This window comes from Condylura cristata, unplaced genomic scaffold, assembly GCF_000260355.1.
Source record: "Condylura cristata isolate star-nosed mole 26May11 unplaced genomic scaffold, ConCri1.0 scaffold00008, whole genome shotgun sequence".
In the NCBI taxonomy this organism is placed as follows: Eukaryota; Metazoa; Chordata; class Mammalia; order Eulipotyphla; family Talpidae; genus Condylura; species Condylura cristata.
Genome location: NW_004567109.1, coordinates 42,299,600 through 42,324,836, shown reverse-complemented (window position 1 = coordinate 42,324,836; position 25,237 = coordinate 42,299,600). Strand labels below are relative to the sequence as shown.

Sequence of the window (25,237 nt, the reverse complement as noted above, 5' to 3'; positions counted from 1 at the left end):
TGCTTTGAAAAGATTTGGGCTACAAGAATATGGAAGCAGGAAAACAAAAGTTAATCATGTCACAAGTGCAGTGATTTTCTTTTCTTTCATTTAATTCACTGCTGTACATACTCTTGATCCTAGATCTAACTTGTGCTGTATAAATGTTTTTATTATTTAATGAATGAATCATTTTTCTGGTTTTGCTAAGGTCATGAAAACTTTTGTTTTAAATGTTTCTACAATTCTTTGGAACAAAGTACAAATGCATAGAGGTACACTGTAGATGAAATACCTAGGTTTTTTTTTAAAGAAGTGTGAATAATTTGAGAGTTTTTGGTGTCAGTTTTTGATCTGTTTCTTGTGAAGTTGTCCTTGGATTCACTTTATCCCCTAATAACAAACAGAGTCAATAATTTGAATTAAACAAGGAAAGCAGTGGATGCATATTATGTAATTCTATGTATTCCTGATAAGTAGAAAAAGACTCGGAGGTTCATAAGAGGCTTTGCATGAGTACAAAGAAAGTTGGCATAACTTAGAGGTCCTTTTTAGGGGAGCAAAGAGAAGGGAGACTAGTAAACCATAGAGGAGAGGGGAGAGGAATTAAAAAAATATATTTCTCCATCATTGTCTGCTCTTTTTATATCCCTGCAGATAAATGGAAACATCATTTGAAATAAGTAACAAATGTTTTTGGGCAATGGGAAGGTTGCTTATATGAACTACAAAAACTTCCAACCATATAGACTATTACCTAAGCTGGAGAGGTCACAAAAATGGGTCATGAAGGTGCAGAGAGAGGGTTAGATATTGAATTCAGAGTTTACCTTCTTAGTACACAGCATGCATGTCTATGTAAATAAATAAGGCCAATGACAAGTTAAATTACTAACTTGTGTAGTGGGAGATTTCTTCCATCCACTGCATTACTTTATCTTCTCTGCATTTGTTGCTGTAACAATATCAGTTCCATAACTTTATCCCCATCCTGAAGATTAGGACAAAGTAAGATTTGGGCCTTCAGATAGCATTAGCATTCCCCCCATCCCACAGTTATTTGAATATGAAATATGTAGAAAAGTCAAGATCAGAATTTGTATTTCTAGAACTATTTAAAGTCTAGTTGAGTGAAAGGTCACATTTCAACCAAAATTTTAGGATATAATAAGGTGGAATCTGTTTAATTTCCTTTTTCATAAACTGACAAATCAAAAGAATTTATTTTAAAATTCAGATTACATCTCTACTCTTGCTTAGAGCTTATTATAGCTGAAAGACTTTTTTTTTTTTTTTTTGCTTAAAACATGCATGAATGGTTTCTGATTTCTTCTAATCTAGATATTAAAGAACAGTTTTAGGAAGCACCCAACTTCACTGCAATACATTTTCAAGTGTTCCTTACTCTTCTAACAGAACCCATCCAAATGCCTTCATAACGTTAAATACCACTTGGCATTTTTAGTTAGTTTGGAATAGAATTGCAGGATTTTGCTTTTCTTAATCATGGAAGATGCAGATAGTTATCCACATAGCTTTTTTTTTTTCTTCTACATATCTAAAAATGCATTTAATTCTTCAGCAAGTTTAGTTCTTCTATACTAGAAAGCATTAAGCCAAATATCTGAATATTAAGGAGGTTCCTGATTACAAAGTAATCTCCTTTGGACACTGTTGCATGAAGTTTGCCCGGATATTAAAATGATAGCCTGGAAGCAACCATCAGAAGTCTAAGATTTGAACAACTGTTAGGCTCAGACAATAAATGCATCTTTACAAAAATTTTATTCTAATCTATTATAAAGCCAGTTAATTATTATTTATTGTAAAGTATTATGATTTTCTTTTATGTTGCTGCTTAGTCTTAGAAAGTAAAATTTAACAGTAAGTTAATAATGAACTATGAAACAGTTATTTAAAATCAAATATATTGTTTATATTTTCATAAAATCTGAATGTATGCTTCAAAAGAAGAAACAGTTTTTTTAAAAAAGCACATGCATATTTTTTATTTGAAAAGCCTTTAATGCCCTCCTGAACCTGTTTTGGACATTTTCAGCAAATCATTTTCAATGAATATAACAAATATGGAAAGAACCTAATACTCTATGATGGAGCTAACAGAAAATAGCCATGAGATATTTTAAACTATCATATCAAAAAATAAAAGTTTATTTTTTCTTTTTAAAAACAGAGCAGAGATTTTATTTAATTAGCTAATCTCATTTTGGTTAATATACATGTTAATTTTAAGCTTTGTGCACTGAGAATAATGAAAATATTGAAACAGTAGCTATCCAGAGAGCTCAAAGTCAGGAAGTCTATGGATATTCTCTTTCTTTGCATATTATTGATCTTTCAATAGAATGTAAAAATTTTAAACCCTGAGGCTTAAAGTAGAAGGTTTAAAATAGTGGTTTAAAGTAGATGACTTTCTCATTGCTTTCTGACCCTTTGATTCGTAAGTAACAATTTAAAAATAATTTTATTCAAATGTGCTTGAGCACATTATAATATTCTAGAATGAATCATCTTCAGTTGTTGTCCTCTATCATTACATAAATAGCACAAGTAATAGCATACCTGCAATACATGAAAAAGTTGCACATAATTAGCTAAATGTTATATAATTTATTCCCTACCTTAACATTTTACATATATGTAATTATATGTGTACATATTATATATATATATATATATAAAACATATACTTTCACCTTGGCAGTTCTTATAATAGTCATTAGAATCTTATTTCCTAATTCCAGCATCTGTAATTTACTGTTACTATGTGTTTTTGTACAAATCCATCTCATTGACTAGTTAAAGAGGTAATGTCTCCTTTTACATTCAGCAACCATTCATTAAATATCAGATTTTATGCTTACTCTGTCATTTTTGAGTATTTTGAAAATTATCACGATGAAAATTATCACGATGATTTGGGTTTCTAGTAGCCTACCATTAGTGGTGGGTTACAATTTGACATATAGGTCAAAATAACTAAATAAGAAAGATTCAAACAAAGATTGGAGTACTGATAAAATTGAACTTGGAGGTCTTAAAAGACTGCAAAGAAGATTCTATTTGAAGCATGTATTGAAAAAGATGAATACTAAATCTGGCAGAGTATAATGGGTGAAATCAGAGAATCAAGAAATGGGAAAATTCATGCTGAGTTAGAGGTGCTGATGTGCATCCACGTGAAAATGTCAGTGCAACTGGAACTGAAAAATCAAGAAACAGGCCACATCCAGGGAAGAAAATTTGGAAGTTAGCAAGATATAACTGAAAGAATAAAAGAGATTCTTGAATACAAAGTATATAGATTAAATATAAAGATGCTGAGGGTAGGAGCTTAAGGAAATTACTATAATTAAGGAAAGAACACTTAATGTGACTGAAGAGAAGTAGGTTTCAATGAAGAAAAAAAAAGATAGTTAAACGTGTCAAAGACATTGATGGAAAAGCTATGCATGAGCTCAATGCTTTTAAAACTAAGAAGACATTGGTGAATTGGTAAAAGCTGTTTCAACAGTACACGGGTGTTAAGAGTGAGATTTCAAAGTTTTAAGGAGAGACTTTGGAAAATATAGAAGGAGACTGGTCTTGAAGGATAGTTGGTAGGAAAGAATGATAAAGATAGGGTAAAATATTAAATTGGAAGCCTAGATCAAGGAACATTTATTTCTACTTGAGAAATTCAGTATGAAAGGGAAAAAGACATTGTGTAGAAGAGAGATTAGCATAAAAGAACAAAAGAGATTAATTAATGGAGAAAATTTGCTTCTAATAAAATAATGTAATGGTTTATTGAACTAATGCTCTGTGTTGGGAGGTATTCTAAGTAAAGTGTCTGTCCTTTTAATAATTCTGTGGGAAAGTTCTGTTATCATAGTCATTTTACAGATTAAAAAATATGGAAGCTTGATTAAGAATAAATAACTTGCCCTAATCCTAAAGAAGGAGACATAAGTTGAACTTAGGTCATCTAGATTAAGTTCCTGCTCTATAAATAAACCACTCTACATTCCAAGTTCTTTAACAAATGTACACCCTGTATTTTTTGTGAGATATAAAAAAAATTTGAAACTGAGCAGAAAGCCAAACATTTCTTCCTGTTAAGTCAGCAATCTTCCCCATTCTAGGTTCCACATTATGTTTACCATGCCCCACACTTCCCAAACAATAACAAAATCAATTGTTGCAGGCTATAGAATGTATGCCTTATAAAACTTTTGCAAATGGGAAAGCCTAGGATTCTTTTTGACCATATTATAAAGTTAAGGTATGAAAATTAACCAAACTATTATTAATTGTGTTGAAAGATCTAATACTTTCCAATTTGGGGAGTTGCAACCACATAATGGTCGGAAATGAGTGACTAGATGTCCCATGGTGGAAATATGAAGAGAAGAAAGGAGGGGCAAATGACACTCCAGGATTTTTGTTTGTAAATAACTATCATTAACATGTCCTGTCCTTTTGTTATCAATGCTATGTATCTTAACACTCTTTAATTAAAGGAGACATTTAATTCAATGCCACTTTATCTGAGTATATTGTATTAGTATTGTTTTATATGCTTACTAAATGAATTCTGAACAATCTATTTACTTTAACTTTTCCTACTTTCTCATTCTAATTCTCTTTATCCTATCTTATCCACTCTCCTACTAACTTCTATTACTTTTGCTTTATTGAAAAGTTCTTAGAGCCTTGGGCTCTACAGCCAAAAGTGTGATATGAAGCTGAGATATAAATAATGCATCAGATCCACTTTACTAACTTCCACTCAATCTGGGCAAGTGACATTTACAATTTTAACAAACTGGAAGCATGGTGGTGAATAAGCGTATAGTTGGAACAGTAGAAGCTACAGTTAGAAAATCTAAAAATGTCTAAGAAAGTAAGTGCCACTTTTTCATTTACTAATATATATAAGTCAAGTTCCCCAGAGGAACATTGCCACTCAGGTCCTAAAAATTCCTTCTGCAAACTATCTAAATGATGCCCACCCCCAGAAACCTCACTGATCATTATCATTTTCTGCAAAGGCATTTTTTTTCTCCCAAAGAGCAGCATCAGATGTTTGAGTAGTAAAATGTAGCTATACTTGCCTTTTAAATCTTATTCTAATCTCTAAAGCTCATCAGTGTCTTATGTAGCTTCCCAAAGTGCTTTCTTAAGAACAATAATTCTAGTAGGTGGTCTTTAGGGAAAAAAAAAAGCAGAGCTGTTCTGTGGTGAAATTGATTGGAGAGATGAGCACACCTGTTTTGGATGTTTACAATAGCCATAGCATATTAAAGGCTCTAAGAATTCTCTCGGTATATGGAAATATTTTTAATCTGTTTAATCCAGTATCTTCCAAATTTAAATGAAAATGGAAAAGTATTTTCTCCATGTTTCTTTCTAGAAACTTCATATAAAATGGGTACTTATTGATCCTGGCCGTTTCGTGGTCTCCTTCTAAAACACTCTTTATGCATTGTTGAATCTCTGATTTGCCCTGTGTTTTTGGTATAATCAGGATGAAAAATAAAAGCAGCATTCTTTTGTATTAATGTGTCAAGCACATAAATTCATATTTCAGTAATACAAAATTGACAAATCTTTGAAAAGTGGCAAAAATCATAAAGTAGATTTCTTCTAAATGAATTCTGTCTTCATTGGACTTTGAAGCAAACTAACAAGAGGCCAGTACTTTAAAAAGAATGCAATGCAGTGCATTTTTATATAACTGATACCCAACTTACTTTGATAGGAGGATGTTTCATTGAATTCCATCTCCAAAATTATGTAATTCCAGAATAAAGATAATATCTTCAGTATAGAAGAACAAGAAGCCATTATGTAAGTGGTTTAATCAAGCTTTATGTTTACAGTATATGCCATGAATGTTGGCAAAAAATGGGAGAGCACACTTAATAATGTGTGCTGGATATGGCCCTAATGAAAGCTAGTAACTGATGAATAAAAACTCAAGCTTATGAACAGAATTTACATCCCTGATAACAAAATCAGAAGATATTTCAATTCATGTACATTTGTGAAATATAAATACTTTCTTGAGGCACAGGAGATAATTCTCCTATAGCATCTTGGACCTTTTACAGCTATAGATAACAAAATAACATCAGAGCAACCATCAAGAGAAAAACCCATAATAACATACATACAAGGAATTTACATATACAAGGAATTTACATCATTATCAATTCTAAAGAATAATGGGAACAGAATAGAGATATTTGTTCCGTGATTAAGGACCAGGGACATTAAAGAGAAAGGAGATGGGCTTCATGTGTTTATCTAAAAGGGGGTGACCTTATATCTACTGTGGGAATTAAGATGAATTTCTCAGAGAGGCCATATTAGGAAAACTTTCCCCAAAGTACATTCTTCTAGGTCATAAAAGGGGGAGCAGTGGTTGCTACTCCAATCAGGAAAAAGCAAAAGCTAGGGAGTAACTATCTTCTCTTGATTAGTATAGAATGAAGGACTAAGCAAAAAAAAAATCTTCTTAGAACCCAGGTTCCTCCCTGCTCTCAACTCAAAACAATCTGTATTCTTTAAGTAACGGCAACAGATTTCTCTAGGAGGCTCAAAGGGTCTCTGCTGAACTTTAGTTGCCCATAACATGGTGATATTTGTGTTGAAAGAGGCCTGCTCTGGGCACATTAAGAAAAGCTCTTTGACCATTTTGTGGAGACTGACCCCCACAGTGTCATTGTTGATAAGCACCTGCATCTCAAAAATTGGAGACTTTAATTTACATAATATGTTTACCATGAAGTAAAAAATAATTAGTCTAGTTGTGATCATTCTAATTGTTCCTTTTTCTTTCCTTTATACATTTGTAAATAGGGGCACATACCAAGTTTTTATAGAAGTACTATTCCAAAATGTCAGACCACTATATAAGTAAATTCTGGCAGTTTTATACTACTTTTGTATAACAGTTACACACTAGTAAAGTACTATTCTTCAGAAAATGTTGTCTATAAAAACAATATGGCAGTCTTACATCTTCCTCTATAGACAAAGATAACAGTAACTATCATGATTGGCAAGCCTAACTTTGCCTGCTCTGTTGGTGGGAGCTGAGATATAAGCACTGTACTCTTTAAATGAAACTTATACAAACAAAAAGGGCACTTATTTCCATCCTCTGTATTCTATACTGAAATTGTCCTTTTCACTTGTATTTCTTTTGTTAAGAGAAATACATGTGATTTGATAACAAGAATTCTAATTATATATATATATATATATATATATAAAACTTCATATCTGTTCTTATTTACAGCCACCTACATAGATACATATATAAAACATAGGACCATCCTCTAGTTTTTAAAAAGGTACACATGGATTTGGGCAAGTATGATGTGAGATATCAAAGTGAGTGCTCTCACTCTAAGTGCTAATCACAGGAGCTGAGTTCCGCCATCAGATAATCGTGCTGTGATAGCTATTCAGCAGTAGAGCTACTCTGGGTAGAGGGAGCTCCTGGAAGAGCAGTGCTCAGCCTTGAGTGCTGTGTATTACATTCTACAAAATATATCAGATGTCAGTGCCCAAAAAAAGTAAGGAGAGAGGCTGTTAATAAAAATGTGCTCTTTGGTCTTCATTAAATTGTTGAGTTCATTAGTTCATGTAAAAAACAAAATCCCACAACTTCCTATTCTTGCTATCTGAGTTTCAGTGGCTGTAAAGAGAAAACTAAAAACCAGCAATAGTTAAGATGAAAATGAAGGAGAAAGTCAATAATGATAAAAATAAAACCACTTCTTACTTGCAAGTTATCTTTTAATCTTTCACTTTGTTTTCCATTGTCACTTTATAAAATCAAACACCTACATTCACTTGTGTTTAATCATATATTCTCCTAAATATATCTACATATGGTACACAGATATGAATTCCCTATGTCTTATATACTTCTGTATATATAACTATACATAAAGAACACATAGGAAATTTTCCCTTGTTTGTGTATACATACAAGGGATTTTTCATAATCATAGATGTTAGCAGTCTTAATGTTATGGAAAATGTGATGTTGAATTTACAATATTTTTCAAGAATGTATTTGCAGAGTTTAGAAAATTCTATAAACTTCACATGTAACATGCATCAATATTGTATATATAGATATGTAAGGAAATTATATGATGGTTGTGTATCACACGACTTGAAAATTGACTTTCATTGCACTTCAATTCACTTTGATTCAAGCAAGGAGACATATATGTATTACTGAAACAATTTTTTTTCTTAATCATGGTTATCATTACTGTTATCTCAGCATGAATTGCAGTTCAGATACATAGACCTATTTCTAGACTTTCTAAATTTTATATCTTTTTCCAAATAATTTTCTGGTTCTTCAGTATTGCTGTTATCAACTGTCCCCTTGATCAGAGTGAAAAATAAGCACTTCAGCAGCTCCCTCTGATGTTCTGATTTTCACCATCCTCTTACTAGAAAAATATTTATCTCTAGAAACCAGTACACATGCTAGTTATTTCTCTAGTCAATTACTCTGAACTGCCTCTATCTACTTACTGTACAAGTCATTTTTCAGAAGGAATCCCTGAAAAATTCCTTTTGCTATTGGAGTTTGTGTATGTTACCAAATTCATCTTCCTTATCCCCTATTTGAATCATTAGATTTAGTAGCGATTTTCCCATTTTGAAATCACTTGGGTTAACATTTATTTGATCTTATTTCAGAGTTAGTTTGGTGTTCTTACTTATAGTGTCTCCCCATTAGAGAAAGGAAATAAGTATTTTCTCATGAAAACTTGGCTGTCATATGAGTGGCAGTATATTTAATGAGTTTTGTTAAGTTATTCTGCTTATGAATCTCTCAGATTACCTTGTAAAATACAATTGATATTAATTCAATAAGTATTAGTTAAGAACTCACAATGTGCCAAAGCTTGGAATATAGTAGTGAATGAAATAGACAAAAAAAATTCTTTGCTTGTAGAACTTTATTTAAGACATAAATAAATAATATAATCATACAATATATTAGAAGCTAATTAGGTTGGAAAAAAAATAAAGCCTGGCAGAGTACATTGGGATACTGGAGTTTGAAGATGTTGCAATTTAACCATAGTGGCAAAAATAGCCTCACTGAGAAGGTGTTATGTTAATAAAGCTGTGAAGGCAGACAAGAAGTTATTCTCATAGCCATTGGTACAAAGACTAGGCCTGGCAGAAGCAGTATCTGTGCAATGACTCTAGTGCAGGGGAGACTCCCATTTGGAGAAGGTTGTGTAGGTCACTGTGGCTGAGAACAGAGAACCCAGGACAAGGGTGAGGAAATGGAATCTGAGGTATCACCAAGCAAGAAAGTTTATAGGTCATTTAAAAATATACATTTCTTCTTTTATCAGATTCTTCTACCAGGGCTGGGCGATGGTTCCCCACTGTCTTTAATATTAAAAGTGCCCAAAATACCAGGTTTCTAACTCCCCAATCCCTCTTTTACCTGTTTTCTAACATGGGTAGAACATCACTTGATTTTGCTGCTTATTCTTTTTCTTAGTTTCTGTAATTTTCAGTGCATGTATGTGAGAAAGAAAAATGAAAGAAGAAAGGAAGTAGTGGAGAGCTGAAGAAAAATTCTGTTAATGACTGTATGCTTTGTGTAGTTCTGGGCTGTTTACTGGGAAATAATTTGTATCATTTAATCTTCAAAACTCTAACAGACATTTGTTATTGCTTTCAATTTTACAGAAAATTAAAAAGTTCAGAGAGGTTGACAGCCATCTAAAATTATACAATCAGTAAAGCTACTCTAAAATCTATGGGAAAGAGAAACAGTATTAATTCTGGTGAAAATTTGTTTTGTTTTTAAACAAGGTTACAAAAATATGTTTAAAATATCATGTTACATACAGATATATAATACAAATTATCCTTAAAACATTCAAGAAAAGATGAAAAATCAGAATATAGAATTGTTATGTGTTTGGTCTGTGGGCTACATCTTATTCATGTCCAAGTTTCAGTTCTCAGGTGAGTGAGAAGTATCAACTTAGCAGTTTGCCTAAAAAACAAGGTCAGGCCTTTTCCCTGTCTTTTTTCGTATTCATTCTACCAGTGTTATCCCTCTGTGTCTTTGGGACTTTGCGCTAGCTCCTTAATTCCAGTACCTAGTTGTCTATTTGTTGGACTGAATTTAAATGAATCAGCAGTCCACTCTCCACTCATTCTCAGATCCTTGCCTATATAGTGTCCTACTCCAGTCAGTATCCTTTCTCTCCAACCTAGAGCAGTCACGGTCTATCTGATTAGACACCTGAATCCTGTATTCTTTAGGATTCAAATCATAAGTCCATATACTGAGTTGGCTAGATGGTTTATTACACTGCTAATGTTGAATGGTTCAGGATCATATCTCCAGTCTTCATTTGTGCCAATCACTGTTGTGTCTTTCCAATATTTTCTCCTGGCCTGTGTGATCACTTCCCTCCTTTTCATACTGATGAGATTTTATATCACACCAACAGTTCTGAGGGCAATATTGTTCTTTTACCATAAAAAATGACTTTCTGGGGCCCTCCCTGGTGGCACAGTAGGGTAAAGCACAGCACTGGGAAGTTAATGCCACCTTAGCATGAGTTCAATCCCCTTCCGCCCAGCAGGTGATTCTACATGGCTCAACAGACCTCTTCTGGCAAAGAATATGGAAACAAAGTCAATTCATGCATGCCGCTTGTAATCCTCAGGAGGTCTTTGTTTTAGTTTTTTGTTTGTTTGTTTGTTTGTTTGTTCTGGGCTAGCAACTTTAGGATTGACCCTTACCACTTGTGGACTAAGATTATTCTTGCCTTTGCACCATTTATTTTTCTATTAGCTGGAGATACCATGCATAAAAGAAATTTCATTCTTTCAGACAATGAAAGCCTTAATTTTTGCCTCAAAGCTTTCCCTGAGTACAACAGTTTATACATGTCTCTCCATTTTATAAATTTCTATTGCATGTGATACTAACAGCATCGTAACAAAGGGAAGTTATTTATTTATTTTTCACTGTGGAGCACTAAGATTCTCTCCATCAGATATCAAGGTAAAGTACACACCACCAGATCACCCACATTCCACCATCATAGTCCATTGTGTTCCCTTCCCTCTTTGTTCTCTCCCCGCTCCACCTCCCTTTTGCTTCAATTTTGTAGTCATTTTCAAGGGTTAGTTTTTCTCTGGTTCTTAGTTTCTTTTCTCTATATTCCACTTATTTAGTGACACCATCTGGTATTTATCTTTCTCCTTTTGACTTATTTCACTTTATTTGAGCTTGTTTTGATGCTTGAATATCTTCTGGATCAGATCACAATTTCCTTCAGAGCTAGATGAATGATCCTTATCTACCATGGTTTTTTCCTTCATTCTCTAACAGCATCATGGGATAATAGTAAATACTTAATAAGTTTTTAAAGAGTTATTACTAGCAAAATCCTTTATCAAAGCATTGGCCAGTCACCTCACCATATTTTTGGATCTTTTGTCATATTCTGAATTTATTTTATTGATATTTATTTAAAGTGGTTTGTTATTTATCTCTCTATATAACATATTAAACATGCATACATATGCATATACATACTTTTATATGTGTGTATATACATATTTCAAATTACTGTATGATTTTAACAAAAAAAGGCATAAGAAAAAATATCTAGATAAATGAAAGGAGTGGCTAGAAACAGGAACAAATGCAAAGTTTTTCCATCATGATACAGAAAGTAAAATCTAGTTTCAATTCACAAATGATAGCTAGCTGGAAATATTGATTATTAATAAGAGAAAGAAATAAGTAAGATGGTAGAATGCTTATAATGTAACCCTCAGTCATGAACTGACTGTAGGAAAGGGACCATATATCCTGAACCTAAAAGAATGCAGTCTGTGCATTAGATCGTAGGTGAATGGCACAGATCTTAGGTGACTGGCACTGAGTTTCATAGTAGATGTTCCTCTGTGGTGACAGATGTCAATGTTTTTTGTAAGGAACTGTTTTAAGTAGTTATAATATGCTATTCACTGTGAGTTGGGCAGAGTGAGTAACATTACTCCTGTTACCTTTTTCCCTTCATGCAGTGATTTTTCTAGAAATGGACCTGGGGAAACAGCTGGACTAATCAGAAATTTTATAAGCAAATTGATTGGATGCTGGAAAGAAAGGGTCTCTATCTTCTATCTTGAAATTTGAGCACATTAGGAAAATATCAGCCCTAGAGGAGAGTTGTATTTGCTATCATGTAAAGAAAACTGCAAAGAAAAAGGCACAATAAAAGGAAGTGCATTACTGAAAAATGTAGCTCTTGTGAATTTTGATGATTGTGCATGAGTTCCTACATTGGCCCCTGCCTTTGGACTCTTCAATTACCCAAGACAGTAAATTTCCTCTTCTCTTTGGCTAATTTAAGCTGAATTTCCATCATTTGAAAGAACAGAATCATGGTTATTACAGTTATCATTTTATATTTGCAAAGCAAAAATCTATCTTATTTGTGGGATGAGCAGAGTGAGTCATAAAAATCTCTTATAGTTTCTGTTTTTCTACTCACTCCAACTCTAACTGGGGATAAAAGTTCATTCTTTATGATTACTAACAATTGGTATAAAGTCACCTGGAGTATAGATTTCAGAGATTAAAGATTCCCAGCTAAGAATTGGGGAAGCAGCTGTACTTCAGAAACTATCATGTAAATACTTTCACAATTTTCTAAATACTTTGAGAATATTAATGTGAAGTATACCAATAACACACAATAGCTTCCATTTGTCATTCAACAGTGTATCTGAGCATCAGTATAGAGACACTTTCTCGGTCAGTTCTTCAGTACATGTCACTTGTTGGAGATTGAATTTTTGTTAATTTTTTTCAACTAGACTGTTGACAGACATAAGAATAAATACCACTTACATAGACATAGAGTGATAGCAGATAAAGTAAGTTATTTCAATTCTTTTCTCACAATAAACAGTAGAGATGCTGACCTCATTTGACATGGGTATTATCCTACTCCAATTTTTTTAAATATATACAAAACTGTATCATAATCTAACATGGATAAGTAAGTATATCAAAACATGAAAAGTATAGCAAAATTAGGTCCCTCAGAGTATTTTCAAATAATAAGAACAAAAATCCAGCCCACAGATATTTCCTATGAGTGGACTGTGGAGATTATGTTTCTAGAGATATTAAGAAAACTAACACTGTATTATGAGTTGTCTTTTTTTTTTAATTTTAAGAAACATTTATTTAAAGTCCAGCATGTTCTCATTTGCTTCCAATCAACGATTAAGCAGAAAACCAAAAGGACTACAGAATTAAATGTTGATAAATGTTACTGTTAACCCTTTTTCTTAACCTTTATCAGCATGATTATAATGCTAATCCCAAGGCTATGACCAAGAAATATCAAGGTTAAAAGTTTATAACCATAAAATTTCCCATAAAATGTAAATGGGTGGAATGAGTTGTGGGTAGAGGTTGTGGAAATAAAATGCAATGCACATAAAGGACATAGAACCCTTTAATAACTGGAAGACCAGACAGAAAAGTCAGACATTTACATTTTAGTTATAATTGCTGAGTATGTTCTATAGGCCAAATCTTTTGAAAACATCCTGAATTCCATTTCAGCCAAGGAGTAATAGTAACCAAATGTCCTCTAACAAAAACATACCACTGTGTGTTTCAAAACAGTGAATTTGAAGACAGTGCACATTGGGCAATATAGAATAACTATTCCTCAGATACAATATAAATAAAGTCTCACATTTGCCTCAATCACTGCTGTGGAGAATAATGGAGTTGCACTATAGGGAATAAAACCTACAAAGAACTTGCTGGACTCCGCCCTCCATGGTGCTGCAGTAGGTTAAAGTGTAGCACTACAAAGCTGGCCACAGCCACTTCTGTGAGAGTTCAATCCCGCCCCAGAAGTGATCCACATGGCGCAGCAGTGCTCCCCTCAGCAGTGTACTTTGTCCATCTGCCTGTTCTGCTCCCCTGCTCCTACTCTGTCTCTGGTGAATCCTTTCCCAACCCTTGTACCATTGACCTCTAGTTCTGTGTGCATAAAAATATATAAAATAAATAAAAAAGAACTTGATGGACTTACTAGGTTGGAATATTAAGCTTCCTAGGCAGTGCAAAGGGGTTAGACTCTTAAGTCAGAGTCCATTTAAGTGAAAAGCTAGAAAGGGTCAAAGGAAAGAGTAGGAAGAGGGAGAGAAAGGGACATAAATAAAAAGAGGGACTTAAAGGGTGAAAGTGTGTGAGTGTAGGAAAAGAGAACAACTGAAAGAACAAAGAAAATAGCTTTCCTTGCTTATTCTCACATTTAGTACATATGAAGAAAATACTTGAGGCCAGGGGAAGTACCATCCAAAAGAACTAAAGGTAACAGTGTCTTGTAGTGGAGAAGAGCTCTAGACTGAACACTGTGCTTGTTATTAGTTAATAAAATAAATAGCAAAAGAAATTAATTAATGAAAATCGAATGTCTTTAGGAAAATAGTAAAATTTATATTTCTGAAGATAGGAGAGAGAAGGGAGTATCCTATGTAGAAAAGAAAATTATGGGAAGAAAAGGAGAATTTATATTTGTGGTTAGTTGAGACCATCCTTATGTCACTATGTTTACAGTCATTGACTGCACGCTATCATTTCTTTCTGTTTACACCTTCTCAATTCATTCTCCAGACAAAAGTCAGAGTGATTGTTGTAACATAAAGCAGGTATTCTTTCTTAACTTCCTTTTCTTTCTCTGAAACCTGCTTGGATCCCCAACTTGGATCATTCTCATCATGGGTGACTCCTTGGTGACATTTAGATCTCACCTTAAATATCCTCATGTGATCATAAAAATCTACTCATTCAGTGATTATCATGTAACTTTACTTCAGTGGTTCTCAACTGAAAGAAAATATGTTCCCACCAAGGATGTTTATAAACATGTGGTAACAATTTTGAGATAGGGTGGCATTTACTGAATAGAAGTAAAGAAAGTTCTAAACATATAACATTGTATTGGGATAACACCCTCCCTCACGAAAAAATACAGTCTAAAATTTATAAAACCTGCTCTATTTTAATTTCCTATCCATCATGTAAAATTATTTGATCTTCTATGTTTACTTGTTCCTTTTTATATATATACTTTGACTAGATTGAAATTAAATGGGACCAGGGATTTTAGCCATGCCCTTAGCCCTTGTATGTTTAGCTGTTTAAGTAATGACTGACATAGAATGTTGTGTCAGTATTTAATAAGTGAATGCCACCCACATTTTCCTTAAAAAGCATTATACATGATAAATTGAGTATTTCTGCAATGGACCTCTATTATCAGCTGAAGACCTATATTCCCCAGAGTATGACAATATACTTTCAGACTAAAGGACTGGAAAATAAATTTTCAGTGAGTTTTAAAACAGAAAGGAATAAATACTCAAATTTTCAGGGAGGAAAAGTTACCAAACATGCATGATTTTTTATTAATATTGTTTTTATGGCCTGTGAAATAAATCTACTTTCCTAAATCCTTTGCTGGGTCAATGACTTGTGTTGAATAGTGCAAACTCTCCTTGCATCTTTGATTTTTCCCTCTATTGTGCTATAAATAAGGTAACACTTTTATCTCACTTACTTCTACTTGTTATATTCAAAAGGATATTGCAGTGTTCATTGATGTTATCCCTGGAAAAGTGACTACTGACCTCATTGTTTCAAGAAAAGTAAGGGTTTTATTATTATTATTATTATTAAGATTTATTTATTTAAACTAGGGTACAGACCAGAGATTCACCAGAGACAGAGTGGGGAGTAGAACAGGCAGATCTAGGAAATGCACTGGTAAGGGGAGCAGCGGTCGAGACTGAAGAGGTTTACTGAGCCATGTGGCTCACCTCCAGGGCAGGGGATGGATCTCACAGTGAAGGGGGCTGCGGCTAGCTTGCAGTGCTGTGTCCTAACCCACTGGCCGCCAGTGAGGCCTCAAAGTAATGGCTTTAACTGTTGATTTCCTTCAGGGAAATAATACAGAGGAAACAAATATTGTGAATTTTGGTTTTCCATCAAATTTAGGCAGATTTTTTTTTCTTTTTTGTGAAATGGGAAATTTGGTAGTCATGAAGCTTGGAAGTCTATCTAGCAAATGTTATAAAGAATGTGGTTCAACTTAATTGTGTCTATATATCCTTCTTTTCCTAGTAACTGCTTACTTACCAAAGGCAGCAGTCATGGTCCATCTTATTAAATGAGGCTACCTCGTTTGTTTAAAGTCACAGAATAGGTGCACTAGAACTTGACTTTAGACAATTAAAGAAAAAGGTACAAATAGGTTTAGACACTACTTAAAATCCATATTTTTTAAAAAATATATTTTATTTATTCATACAGAACTGGGGTACAGGCCAGAGATGCAGAGAGTGAGAGGATTCACCAGGGCAGAGTGGGGAGCAGAAAAGACGAAATACACTGCTGAGGGGAGCAGCGGGCTGGTCAGGGGAGGTCTGACACACCATGTGGATCTCCTCCGGGGCAGGCAGGGATCGAACTCATGCAGAAGTGACTTAAGCTTCTTAGTGCAGTGCTTTTAACCCGCTGCTCCACTAGGGAGGGCCTAAAATCCATATTTAAAAAAAAAAATGTTTCTAGGAGAAAATCCCCTCAACTAAAAAATAAGTAGCATCAACATGAATTTTAGGCACAAGAAAAAACAAGCAGTAAGTATACAATAGTTGGCAAAGCATTTGATATCCCTTACATCAATCTGTCATGCTTATGAGTATGTGTGTAGATACATATCTATCTCAATTTTTGTACACTTTTTCTGATTTAGCTTTATAAACATGAGCACGTACAGCTTCAAAGAGGTATCATGTTCCTCTTGTTGCTGAAAGCTAGCATTGTTAGGATTAATAGATAGGAATATATTGGTTCAATGTAAGTAATATAATCACTACCCAGTAATATAATCACTACCCAGTATATTCTTCCATACATTGTCATATTATCATACAGTGGAAACGCTTGCTTCATTTGTGTAAAAATTTTCAATTGCTATTGAATATCTATCACCTCTGCAGTCATTTTTTCTTTAATATAGTTATCATTCCCTACAATCTAATAATCAGATTCTATCAGATTCTAAAACTATTTTAAATAAGTTTAACTTTGTTTTTCTTAGTGGCTAAACACTATATAAGATATAGCCATCATGGTGAGCATATAAGATATAAGATAAGATATAGTCATATAAGATATAGTCATCATGGTGAGCATATACTCCTTCATCGGTACATGAAATGATATTTGATAAAACTAGAAATATGAATTCTTGGTTCTCTAAAATGTCTGCCATTTTCACTTTGATATTATTGTTCAAAATGCTGGCGTCTACCTCGTCTATATAGAAATATTGGGATGATCTGGAAGTGCAGCAGCAATGGAAAGTTTATTATCACTAACATGAAGTCACAAGATGATATAACTATTGCTTTGCCACTATTTTCAAATAATGTTTCCAGATCTACCAAAAAGAGGGCACCATAATTTGGGGAACGGGTGCAAATGCAGTGATTGTCAAAATCTGAAAAGTCTAGTCAGTTTACTCCTTTATATTGTCACTTGTATCATTCTGTTATTCTTTCATTCATTTAGCTTTAAATTTTTAACAATTATAACAGGCATTTCACAGTACTAATAAACCTAAACTTTTGAGATCCTCAGGTTTAAGAAAGGCTAAAACCCAGATGATTCTTTTGCAGAAACTAAAGACTTAATGTATTTAACATGAACAGTTTTAGGACTCTTTCCTAAACAGAAAAATTTTATTTCTACAAACTCTTTTTCCATCTGCCTTTATAACTCAAACTCTTAGCTTATCCATTTTCCTAGTACCAGCTTCCTATATGAGGTAAACAGTGCCTTTTTGTTCATAACAGAAAATCTTATGGATTTTTTTTTCTTTAGATTTGGTCAAAGTTCTGTCAGAAGGATCAAGGGATTGTAAGGGATTGGTACAAATAGGCAGACTCTTTAGTATACAGAAATGGATACCTATTTCCTATAAAAGAATAGAATGTAAGAATAGAGATGGAGGAAAATATTAAGGCAATAGAAATGGAATAATGAAAGGATCTCTGCTTTGATTTTTTTACATGTTGCAAGTTTTTTACAGAAAAACTGCATTACAAAATGACAGGTGTGTGTGTGTGTGTGTGTGTGTGTGTATCCTGTAATACTTTACTGGCTGTTTGAGGATAAATAATAGAAGCAAATATTTGGAATTTGACATAGAATAAACTCTCAACAAATAATAAAAGGCTATGTGTCAACTTTTAAGCATTTTAAGTACAATAATCTATATCCTAACAGACAAGGTTGCCTTTATTACCTTTATATTTACTACCTTTAATGACACATGTATTTGTTTCCTAGAGCTGCCATAACAAAATACCTTAGACTGAATTGCTTCAACAACACAAATATATGTCTCATGGTTCTGGAGTTTAAAAGTCTAAGCTCTGATGTATGCCAGGTAGTACTGAGATCCATATAGGAAGGGACTGTTCCAAGCCTTTCTTCCCCCATGTAGATACCCATCTCTCTATTCAGTGTTCATATTGTCTTCCCACTGCATATCTGTCCAGATTTACTTTTTTTTTTAAAGATTTATTTATTTGTGCATACAGAACTGGGGTACAGGCCAGAGGGGCGGTGAGAGGATTCACCAGAAACAGAGTTGGGAGCAGAACAGGCAGATCTACAAAGTACACTGCTGAGGGGAGCAGCCAGCGGGTCAGGAGAGGTCTGCCATGTCATGTGGTCACCACCGGCGCAGGGATCGAACTCATGTGGAAGTGGCTTTCCATTCTTAGTGCTGTGCTTTAACCCGCTGCGCCACCAGGGAGGGCCCAGATTTACTATTTTTATAAGGAAACCAGTCATACTAGAATAAGGCTCACCTAATGATCTTATTTTAACTTAAAGACCCTCTTTAATGATCCTGTGTGCAAATATGGTCATATTCTGAACCACTAAGAGTTATGACTCTAACACATAATTTGGGGGCTTATACAATTCAGCCTGTAACTTTCAGCAATGGTAGTCAAAAAGCATTTATTAAAGAATTTTACTTCTTTCTGGGACCAAAGCATGATTAGATATAAAGTGGAGCTTCAACATTATTGATAGATTAGTCCTTGACCTTATTGAAAATTATAAAAGATATACAAACACTCAGGACATTTTACTTACACTCAGGACAGACAGCACATAATAAAGGTTAGCTCTGCAGGCCTATGTAGGTAGTGCACTGTTTCACTTGCAATGAAGAGAAAGATCCATGGCTAAAGTTTATTCAATACAAGGAAAATAAAAAACAAAATAATTCCTCTTTTTCAGATACAAAAATAAGGGAAGATATATTGAAGGACTAAATTCATTCAGTAAGTTACAGGTACAGGATAAGTATAAACAATGCTTTATGACATTCAATTGCATTGTCTATAGTTGCAACTATTATTACTTAGAGGAAGTATTTTTATTAGACTATAACATATGTAGATAGTACATTCAGATAAGTTACAGTATTTTCAAATGGAACATAACAGAGATTTCACATGGTGAAGACCAGAAACGTATGGTTCCAATAAGGAAGTCAGTCCTTAATACACTGCTAGTAATGAATTCAACGTGGTCAGAACAGAACTTCACTGCAACCAACCATATTAACAGTTACAGCTGGTTCCTTTGCAGGCACTTTCTTTTCATTACTTAAGCTTCTTGAGTAGTTGTGTATTTTAGGGGTAGGTGCAGAAGAGGCAGAGGGACAGTTCCTCCCCAGTGTGATATACATTATGTTACCTCACTTTAGTATTTTTGCAATCAGTTTTCAAAGAAAAAATAATAAGTAAACTTGCATTTGCAAAACTTATCAGGAAAGTCTCAGACCATCAAATGTGGAGAGACTAGACAAAGAATCAAAATTCTAAAATGTGTGGGAGATGTAAGAAAAGATCTGTTAATGTTGTATTGAGTGACTATGATCTCTGCCTGATAGGAAGAGGGTTATGTGTGGTTTCTTTTATTTTAAACAATTAAACTGTTAGTTTGGCTTGATTTGGTTTGGTTAACAAAATCAAATTATTCTGAGCTGACAACACAATTATTCCCTCTTAAATACAAATACTTTATGTGCTGAAAAACATCATAATTTAAGTTTGTGCTAATATGTTTATTAATAAAAATTCTGTAATTTTTATTGATACTTTTCACAGGGTTTTGTACATATTCACATTTATGCCACAATAGCATTCTGAGGTAGGTATTATTTTCTTTGTTCGTATGAGGAAACTGACCTCAAAAAAGAAGTCTGGTCTTTGTTGCTAAACTTAACAACAAAACTCAACAACTTAACAACAAAACTCAAAAACTTAACAACAAAACAACAAATTTGTATATTTGCAAATATACAAATTTGTAATGTCCTTTTACTTATGACACTAGTCTTTCTTTAAAATCCAGATTATAGGCCCTCCCTGGTGGCACAGCAGGTTAAAGCGCAGGTGATCCACATGGCACAGCAGACTTCTCCTGTTTGGCCTGCTGCTCCCCTCAGCATTGTACTTAGTTGATCTGCCTGTTCTTCTCCCCACTCTCTCTATGGTGAATCCTCTCACCGCCCTTGCATGTTTGGTCTGTACCCCAGTTCTGCGTGCATAAATAAATAGATCTTTAAAAAAAATTTCTTATAAAAAAAAGTCCAATTCTGGCCCTCCCTGGTGGTACAGTGGGTTAAAGAGCAACACTGCGAAGCTGGCCACAGCCACTCTGTGGGAGTTCAATTTCTGCCCCAGAGGTGATCCACATGGTACAGGAGACCCTTTCATGTCTAGCCCCCTGTTCCACTCAGCAGTATATCAATCTGCCTGTTTTGCTCCCCGCGCTGACCGTGGTGAACCCTCTCACCACCCCTGCACCTCTGGCCTGTAACCAAGTTCTATATGCATAATTAAATAAACCTTTAAAAAAAAAAAAACCTTCTATGGTGTGACTTTTACTTAAAATTCCAGCCTACCATTTATTAACTCTCAATTAATACTTTGCCCTAATCAGACTTTTAGAATTTTTGCTAGAAGTTAAGGATCTTATGATCATAATAGTATAGCATCCTATATAAACACCCAAATATAGTATATCAGTTTATTGTAATTACCTGCTTATACTTCTGTTTCTCAAGTATACTGTAAGTTTTGTGAAACAATCTTATTCATTTCTAAGTGCCTCCATAAAATATCTGTTGACTGCAAAAATGGAAGAAAAGGACAGGAAAGAAAGGAAAAATTTATTGTTAGTTGATTTAAGAACTCTCCTTCAGTGCTGTCTGATGTACTATGATAAATATGCAACAAAGCATATCAAAACCTTGAGCTTTTCTTTGCTGGTTGCTTTTGTTTGCTTCTGAATCCTCAGAATCATTTCAGTAGATAACTACTTCATTACCTACCTATAAATTTCCCTCTCACTTTTCTTTCAAAATCTACTCTTCTGTGTTTTAACAATATGTCCTGTAGCCACATTTACCTGTTATATTTATGGTACATGCTAATGAAAATTGTTCAAAAAGAAATGCTGTATTTAAATTGATTTTTTTTTCTGAATTCCACAGATATTTTTCAGGTGTATCAATGAAATAAGCAACTGGATAAAATAAGCCACATTTTTTTAACTTTCCTAATGGTTTCAAAATTTCAAATTATCTTTTATATGTATTAGTGGAACTGCAAAGTTTAATGAAGTAGTAGCTAAGATAATAGTGTCTGAGATATGCATTTTCTAATCCTTAGAACCTGTGCTTGTGTTACCTTACATGGTAGGTAGATGTGATTAAGGTTAAGGACTAACCTTAAAGAGAGTGTCTTGACTTACACAGGCAGATTCAATTTAATCACACAAGTCTACAAAAATAGGAGATTTTACTTAAAAGATAGAAGTGGATCTTGAGTTAAGGATTGAAGCTATCCTCTAGTTGAAAATACCACTCCACTATGAAAATGAGGATTTTATCAAAATTGCTAGAAACTTTAACTTTTCATCAATTGTAATAAGCAAAAAAAAAATATAAATATAAATGAGCTTCAGAAAGGAATCTTACATTGCAGACACCTTGCTTTTAGTCAGTGAGACCCTGAATTAGTTTTATGTTGTTGGTGTAACAAACACAAGCTTAATAACTTAGAACAATTATTTTCTTGTATTACTGTAAGTCTAAAGTCCGATACTGGTCTTAGAAAATGAAAAGCATTGTTGATAGACTGTTCCATTTTTAGGCGATAGAGGAGAATCAATTTTTTGCTGTCAACTGCCATTTCCAGCTTCTAGGGAGACAGCATCCCTTGTCTAATGCTCCACTTCTTCCACCTTCAAAGTCAGTAATGGTTACTTATTATTTCAGATCTCTCTGTCCCTACTCTTCTGTCTTCTTCTTTGCTCCCTAAGGACTCTTGCAATTAAATTGGACTCTCCAGTATGATCTCCTTATTCAAGGTGATTAACATTAATCACATCTGCATAGTCTCTTCTGCCATGTAAGCTAATGAAATCAACAATTGCAGTGATTAAAATATGGATATCTTGGGGAGGGACCTGTTCTAGTTACCATACACTTCTGACCAATAGAACTGTGTGATTATATACAGTAGTAAATATAAGTGGTGAAATGAAATAGGAAGTCATTGAGAAGTCAAGCAGAGAAAAAGTGACTTCTACATGAAAACACTTTTAATTACATCACCAGATCAATAGACAGATATGTTTACTGTTCTACAGTGATAAGAAAACCGAGCTGGTGATTACTATTAACACTTTTTGAAAGACTGTTTTCATTCTTGATTTCAATTGAATATCATGTTAAGACAGAAGCACTAATTCTACAACATAGTAATCTCACCATGGAAATCATATTTATCTAAACAAACCTTTTGTCAAGTTTAAACCTGTACGTGGTAATATAGCTAGTACATTTTAATTTATTGATATAGCACATATTTTCTAAGAACTTTACTGGATAACCCACTTAAGCCTTACAACAACCATTACAAATGTGTAAACTAAATCCTTTGTAGGTCACATAACAGGAATAGAAGAGCTAGGATTTGAAGCCACATAATTCTAGAATGAACATTCCTAACTACCCTTCGGGGTACTGTAGTGTACAAGTACAATACTTGCATGGTACAAATATGATGGTAGATAATAAGTTAGAAATAAGTAGTTTCAATGATAAAGGTAATTAAGCCATTCCAAGAATATTCAGTAGTAGAATGTCATCTGGTAATGAATGTCAAGTGAAAATGAAGAATATATTTCTACAAGGAAGCATTGAAGAGTGGAATGACTGTTTTGTAACAAGGGTATTGAAATGGTTCTACAAAGTAGTATGCAGTCATTGACATGCTGTCCAAGCATTTGCATCAAGAATTAGTAACAATCAATGGGATTTGTCAAAGAAGTTTGTAGTCACTTAGGAGGTAAAATTGATAGGACATTGTAAAAGATGCAAGTATGGACTATGATAAAAAGGTCTTGTGTAGGTGAGTTCTAAGTTTTCTTCCTTTAACAACTCTTATTATCAAAAAACTCACTGAGAATTGTCAGGAGGTTGCAAATATGGCAAGAAAATAACAGATGAACAGTTTTTGGTGTGTTGTCTTTGAGATACCTGTGAGACATGCAGGTGAAATGTCCACTTGAATACATGTGTCTGAGATTCAGAGTATAGGTATAGTCTAAATAGAACTTATATAGATAGTAATGAAATGCTAATTAATAAACAAAATCCAATTAAAGAATGTACTAATAAATAAGGCACAAAAAGTAGTCATAAGACAGAAACAATATTGGGGAAATGTGAAGATGTAAAAGGTTTTATAAAATTTGAAAGAAATGGCCAAAGAGGAAAATGAGTGAAAGGATGATAGCCTACAAACTAAAAAGGGAGATTTTTTTCCCAAATAGTTTTAATGAACACATTAATATCCTATGGAAATTTGAAGCTGTTGCTGGCAAATTTTATATGTAACATAAATTATGTCTGCATGCATTAACAAATCCTAAGGTCAAACTAGATTATCTTTTTATGGCCAATATAGGATTCTTTCTAGTCAGTTATATCAAAAATCACTATCTAAGAGTTATATAAAACATAACTACCTTGTATTTTCCAGATTTTTCTTTGAAGATGGTGATAATAGTGACATCATTGAAAAATTGTGGAATTTCTTTAGTGCTCCATGTTTGGGATTATCTTGCAGGGAGGGTGGGGAGAACACTTCTATGGTAGGCATTGAGGAAAGAAGAATTCTATTTTTATTTTTTATTGTTTGGACAGATAATAAAACCACATGATTCAAAAATAAAAATATTAAAGGCTTGAATTTAGAAGTTTCATTCTCATTTTTTTATTCATTTTATAAGTATAGGTTTCAGAGAGACAACACTAAAGATGATTGTTTAGATTATAGACAGTACTTAACCTTTTTTTCCCCTTGTATTTAAGGTGTTTGTTAGTCTTATAATATTAGAAAGGATCTATGTAATTATGTTCTCACCACAGCCATCACCTATTACTTTAGTGTACTGGACACATAATAATTCTTTTTAAAGTTATTTCCTTTCATGACTCTGAAAAAGAAGTGGCAACTTTTTTGAATGTAAGCCTTTATTTGAGCTTCTCTGTATCTTTTTCTTACAGTATTTTATTAATTCATTAATCAGTGTTTCATTGAGTATGTATTTGTTGGGCATATGATGTTTCAGGTGCTATGTTAGCATGAGGGACTCAGATGAACAAAGCAGGAACTGTTCCTGTGCTCATGTGAAATAGTAATCCTGTGCCCAGAAGAGAGTTGCATATCCCAGTGTGTCTGTGCCTCATTAGCCTTTACATTGGTTTACTGAAGATATAAAAATACACTATTTTTATAATTAATTTACATGTATTAGGAGTACCCTAGAGAGTGAATACATCCTCAGAAACATTATAAAGTCTTAGCTTTGGTAATAGTCCTTGTGTATTTACCTTCCTGGGCCCTTTCAACCTCGTTTATCTCCTTCTGAGTTACACTGTGTAAGCTAAAATATGCTTTGTATTTTAGTGTAGTATTGCCCATATTCTCTTTCCTTGTGAGGAGGAGCAATGGGGAAAAAGGTAGA

At 33.7% G+C, this 25,237-nt stretch overlaps 1 protein-coding gene across 1 annotated transcript in view; it reads left to right on the top strand.

Annotated features, from left to right (window-relative positions):
- NEGR1 (neuronal growth regulator 1) overlaps positions 1-25,237 on the top strand; it is a 738,246-nt gene that overhangs the window by 444,787 nt on the left and 268,222 nt on the right. The window lies entirely within an intron of this gene.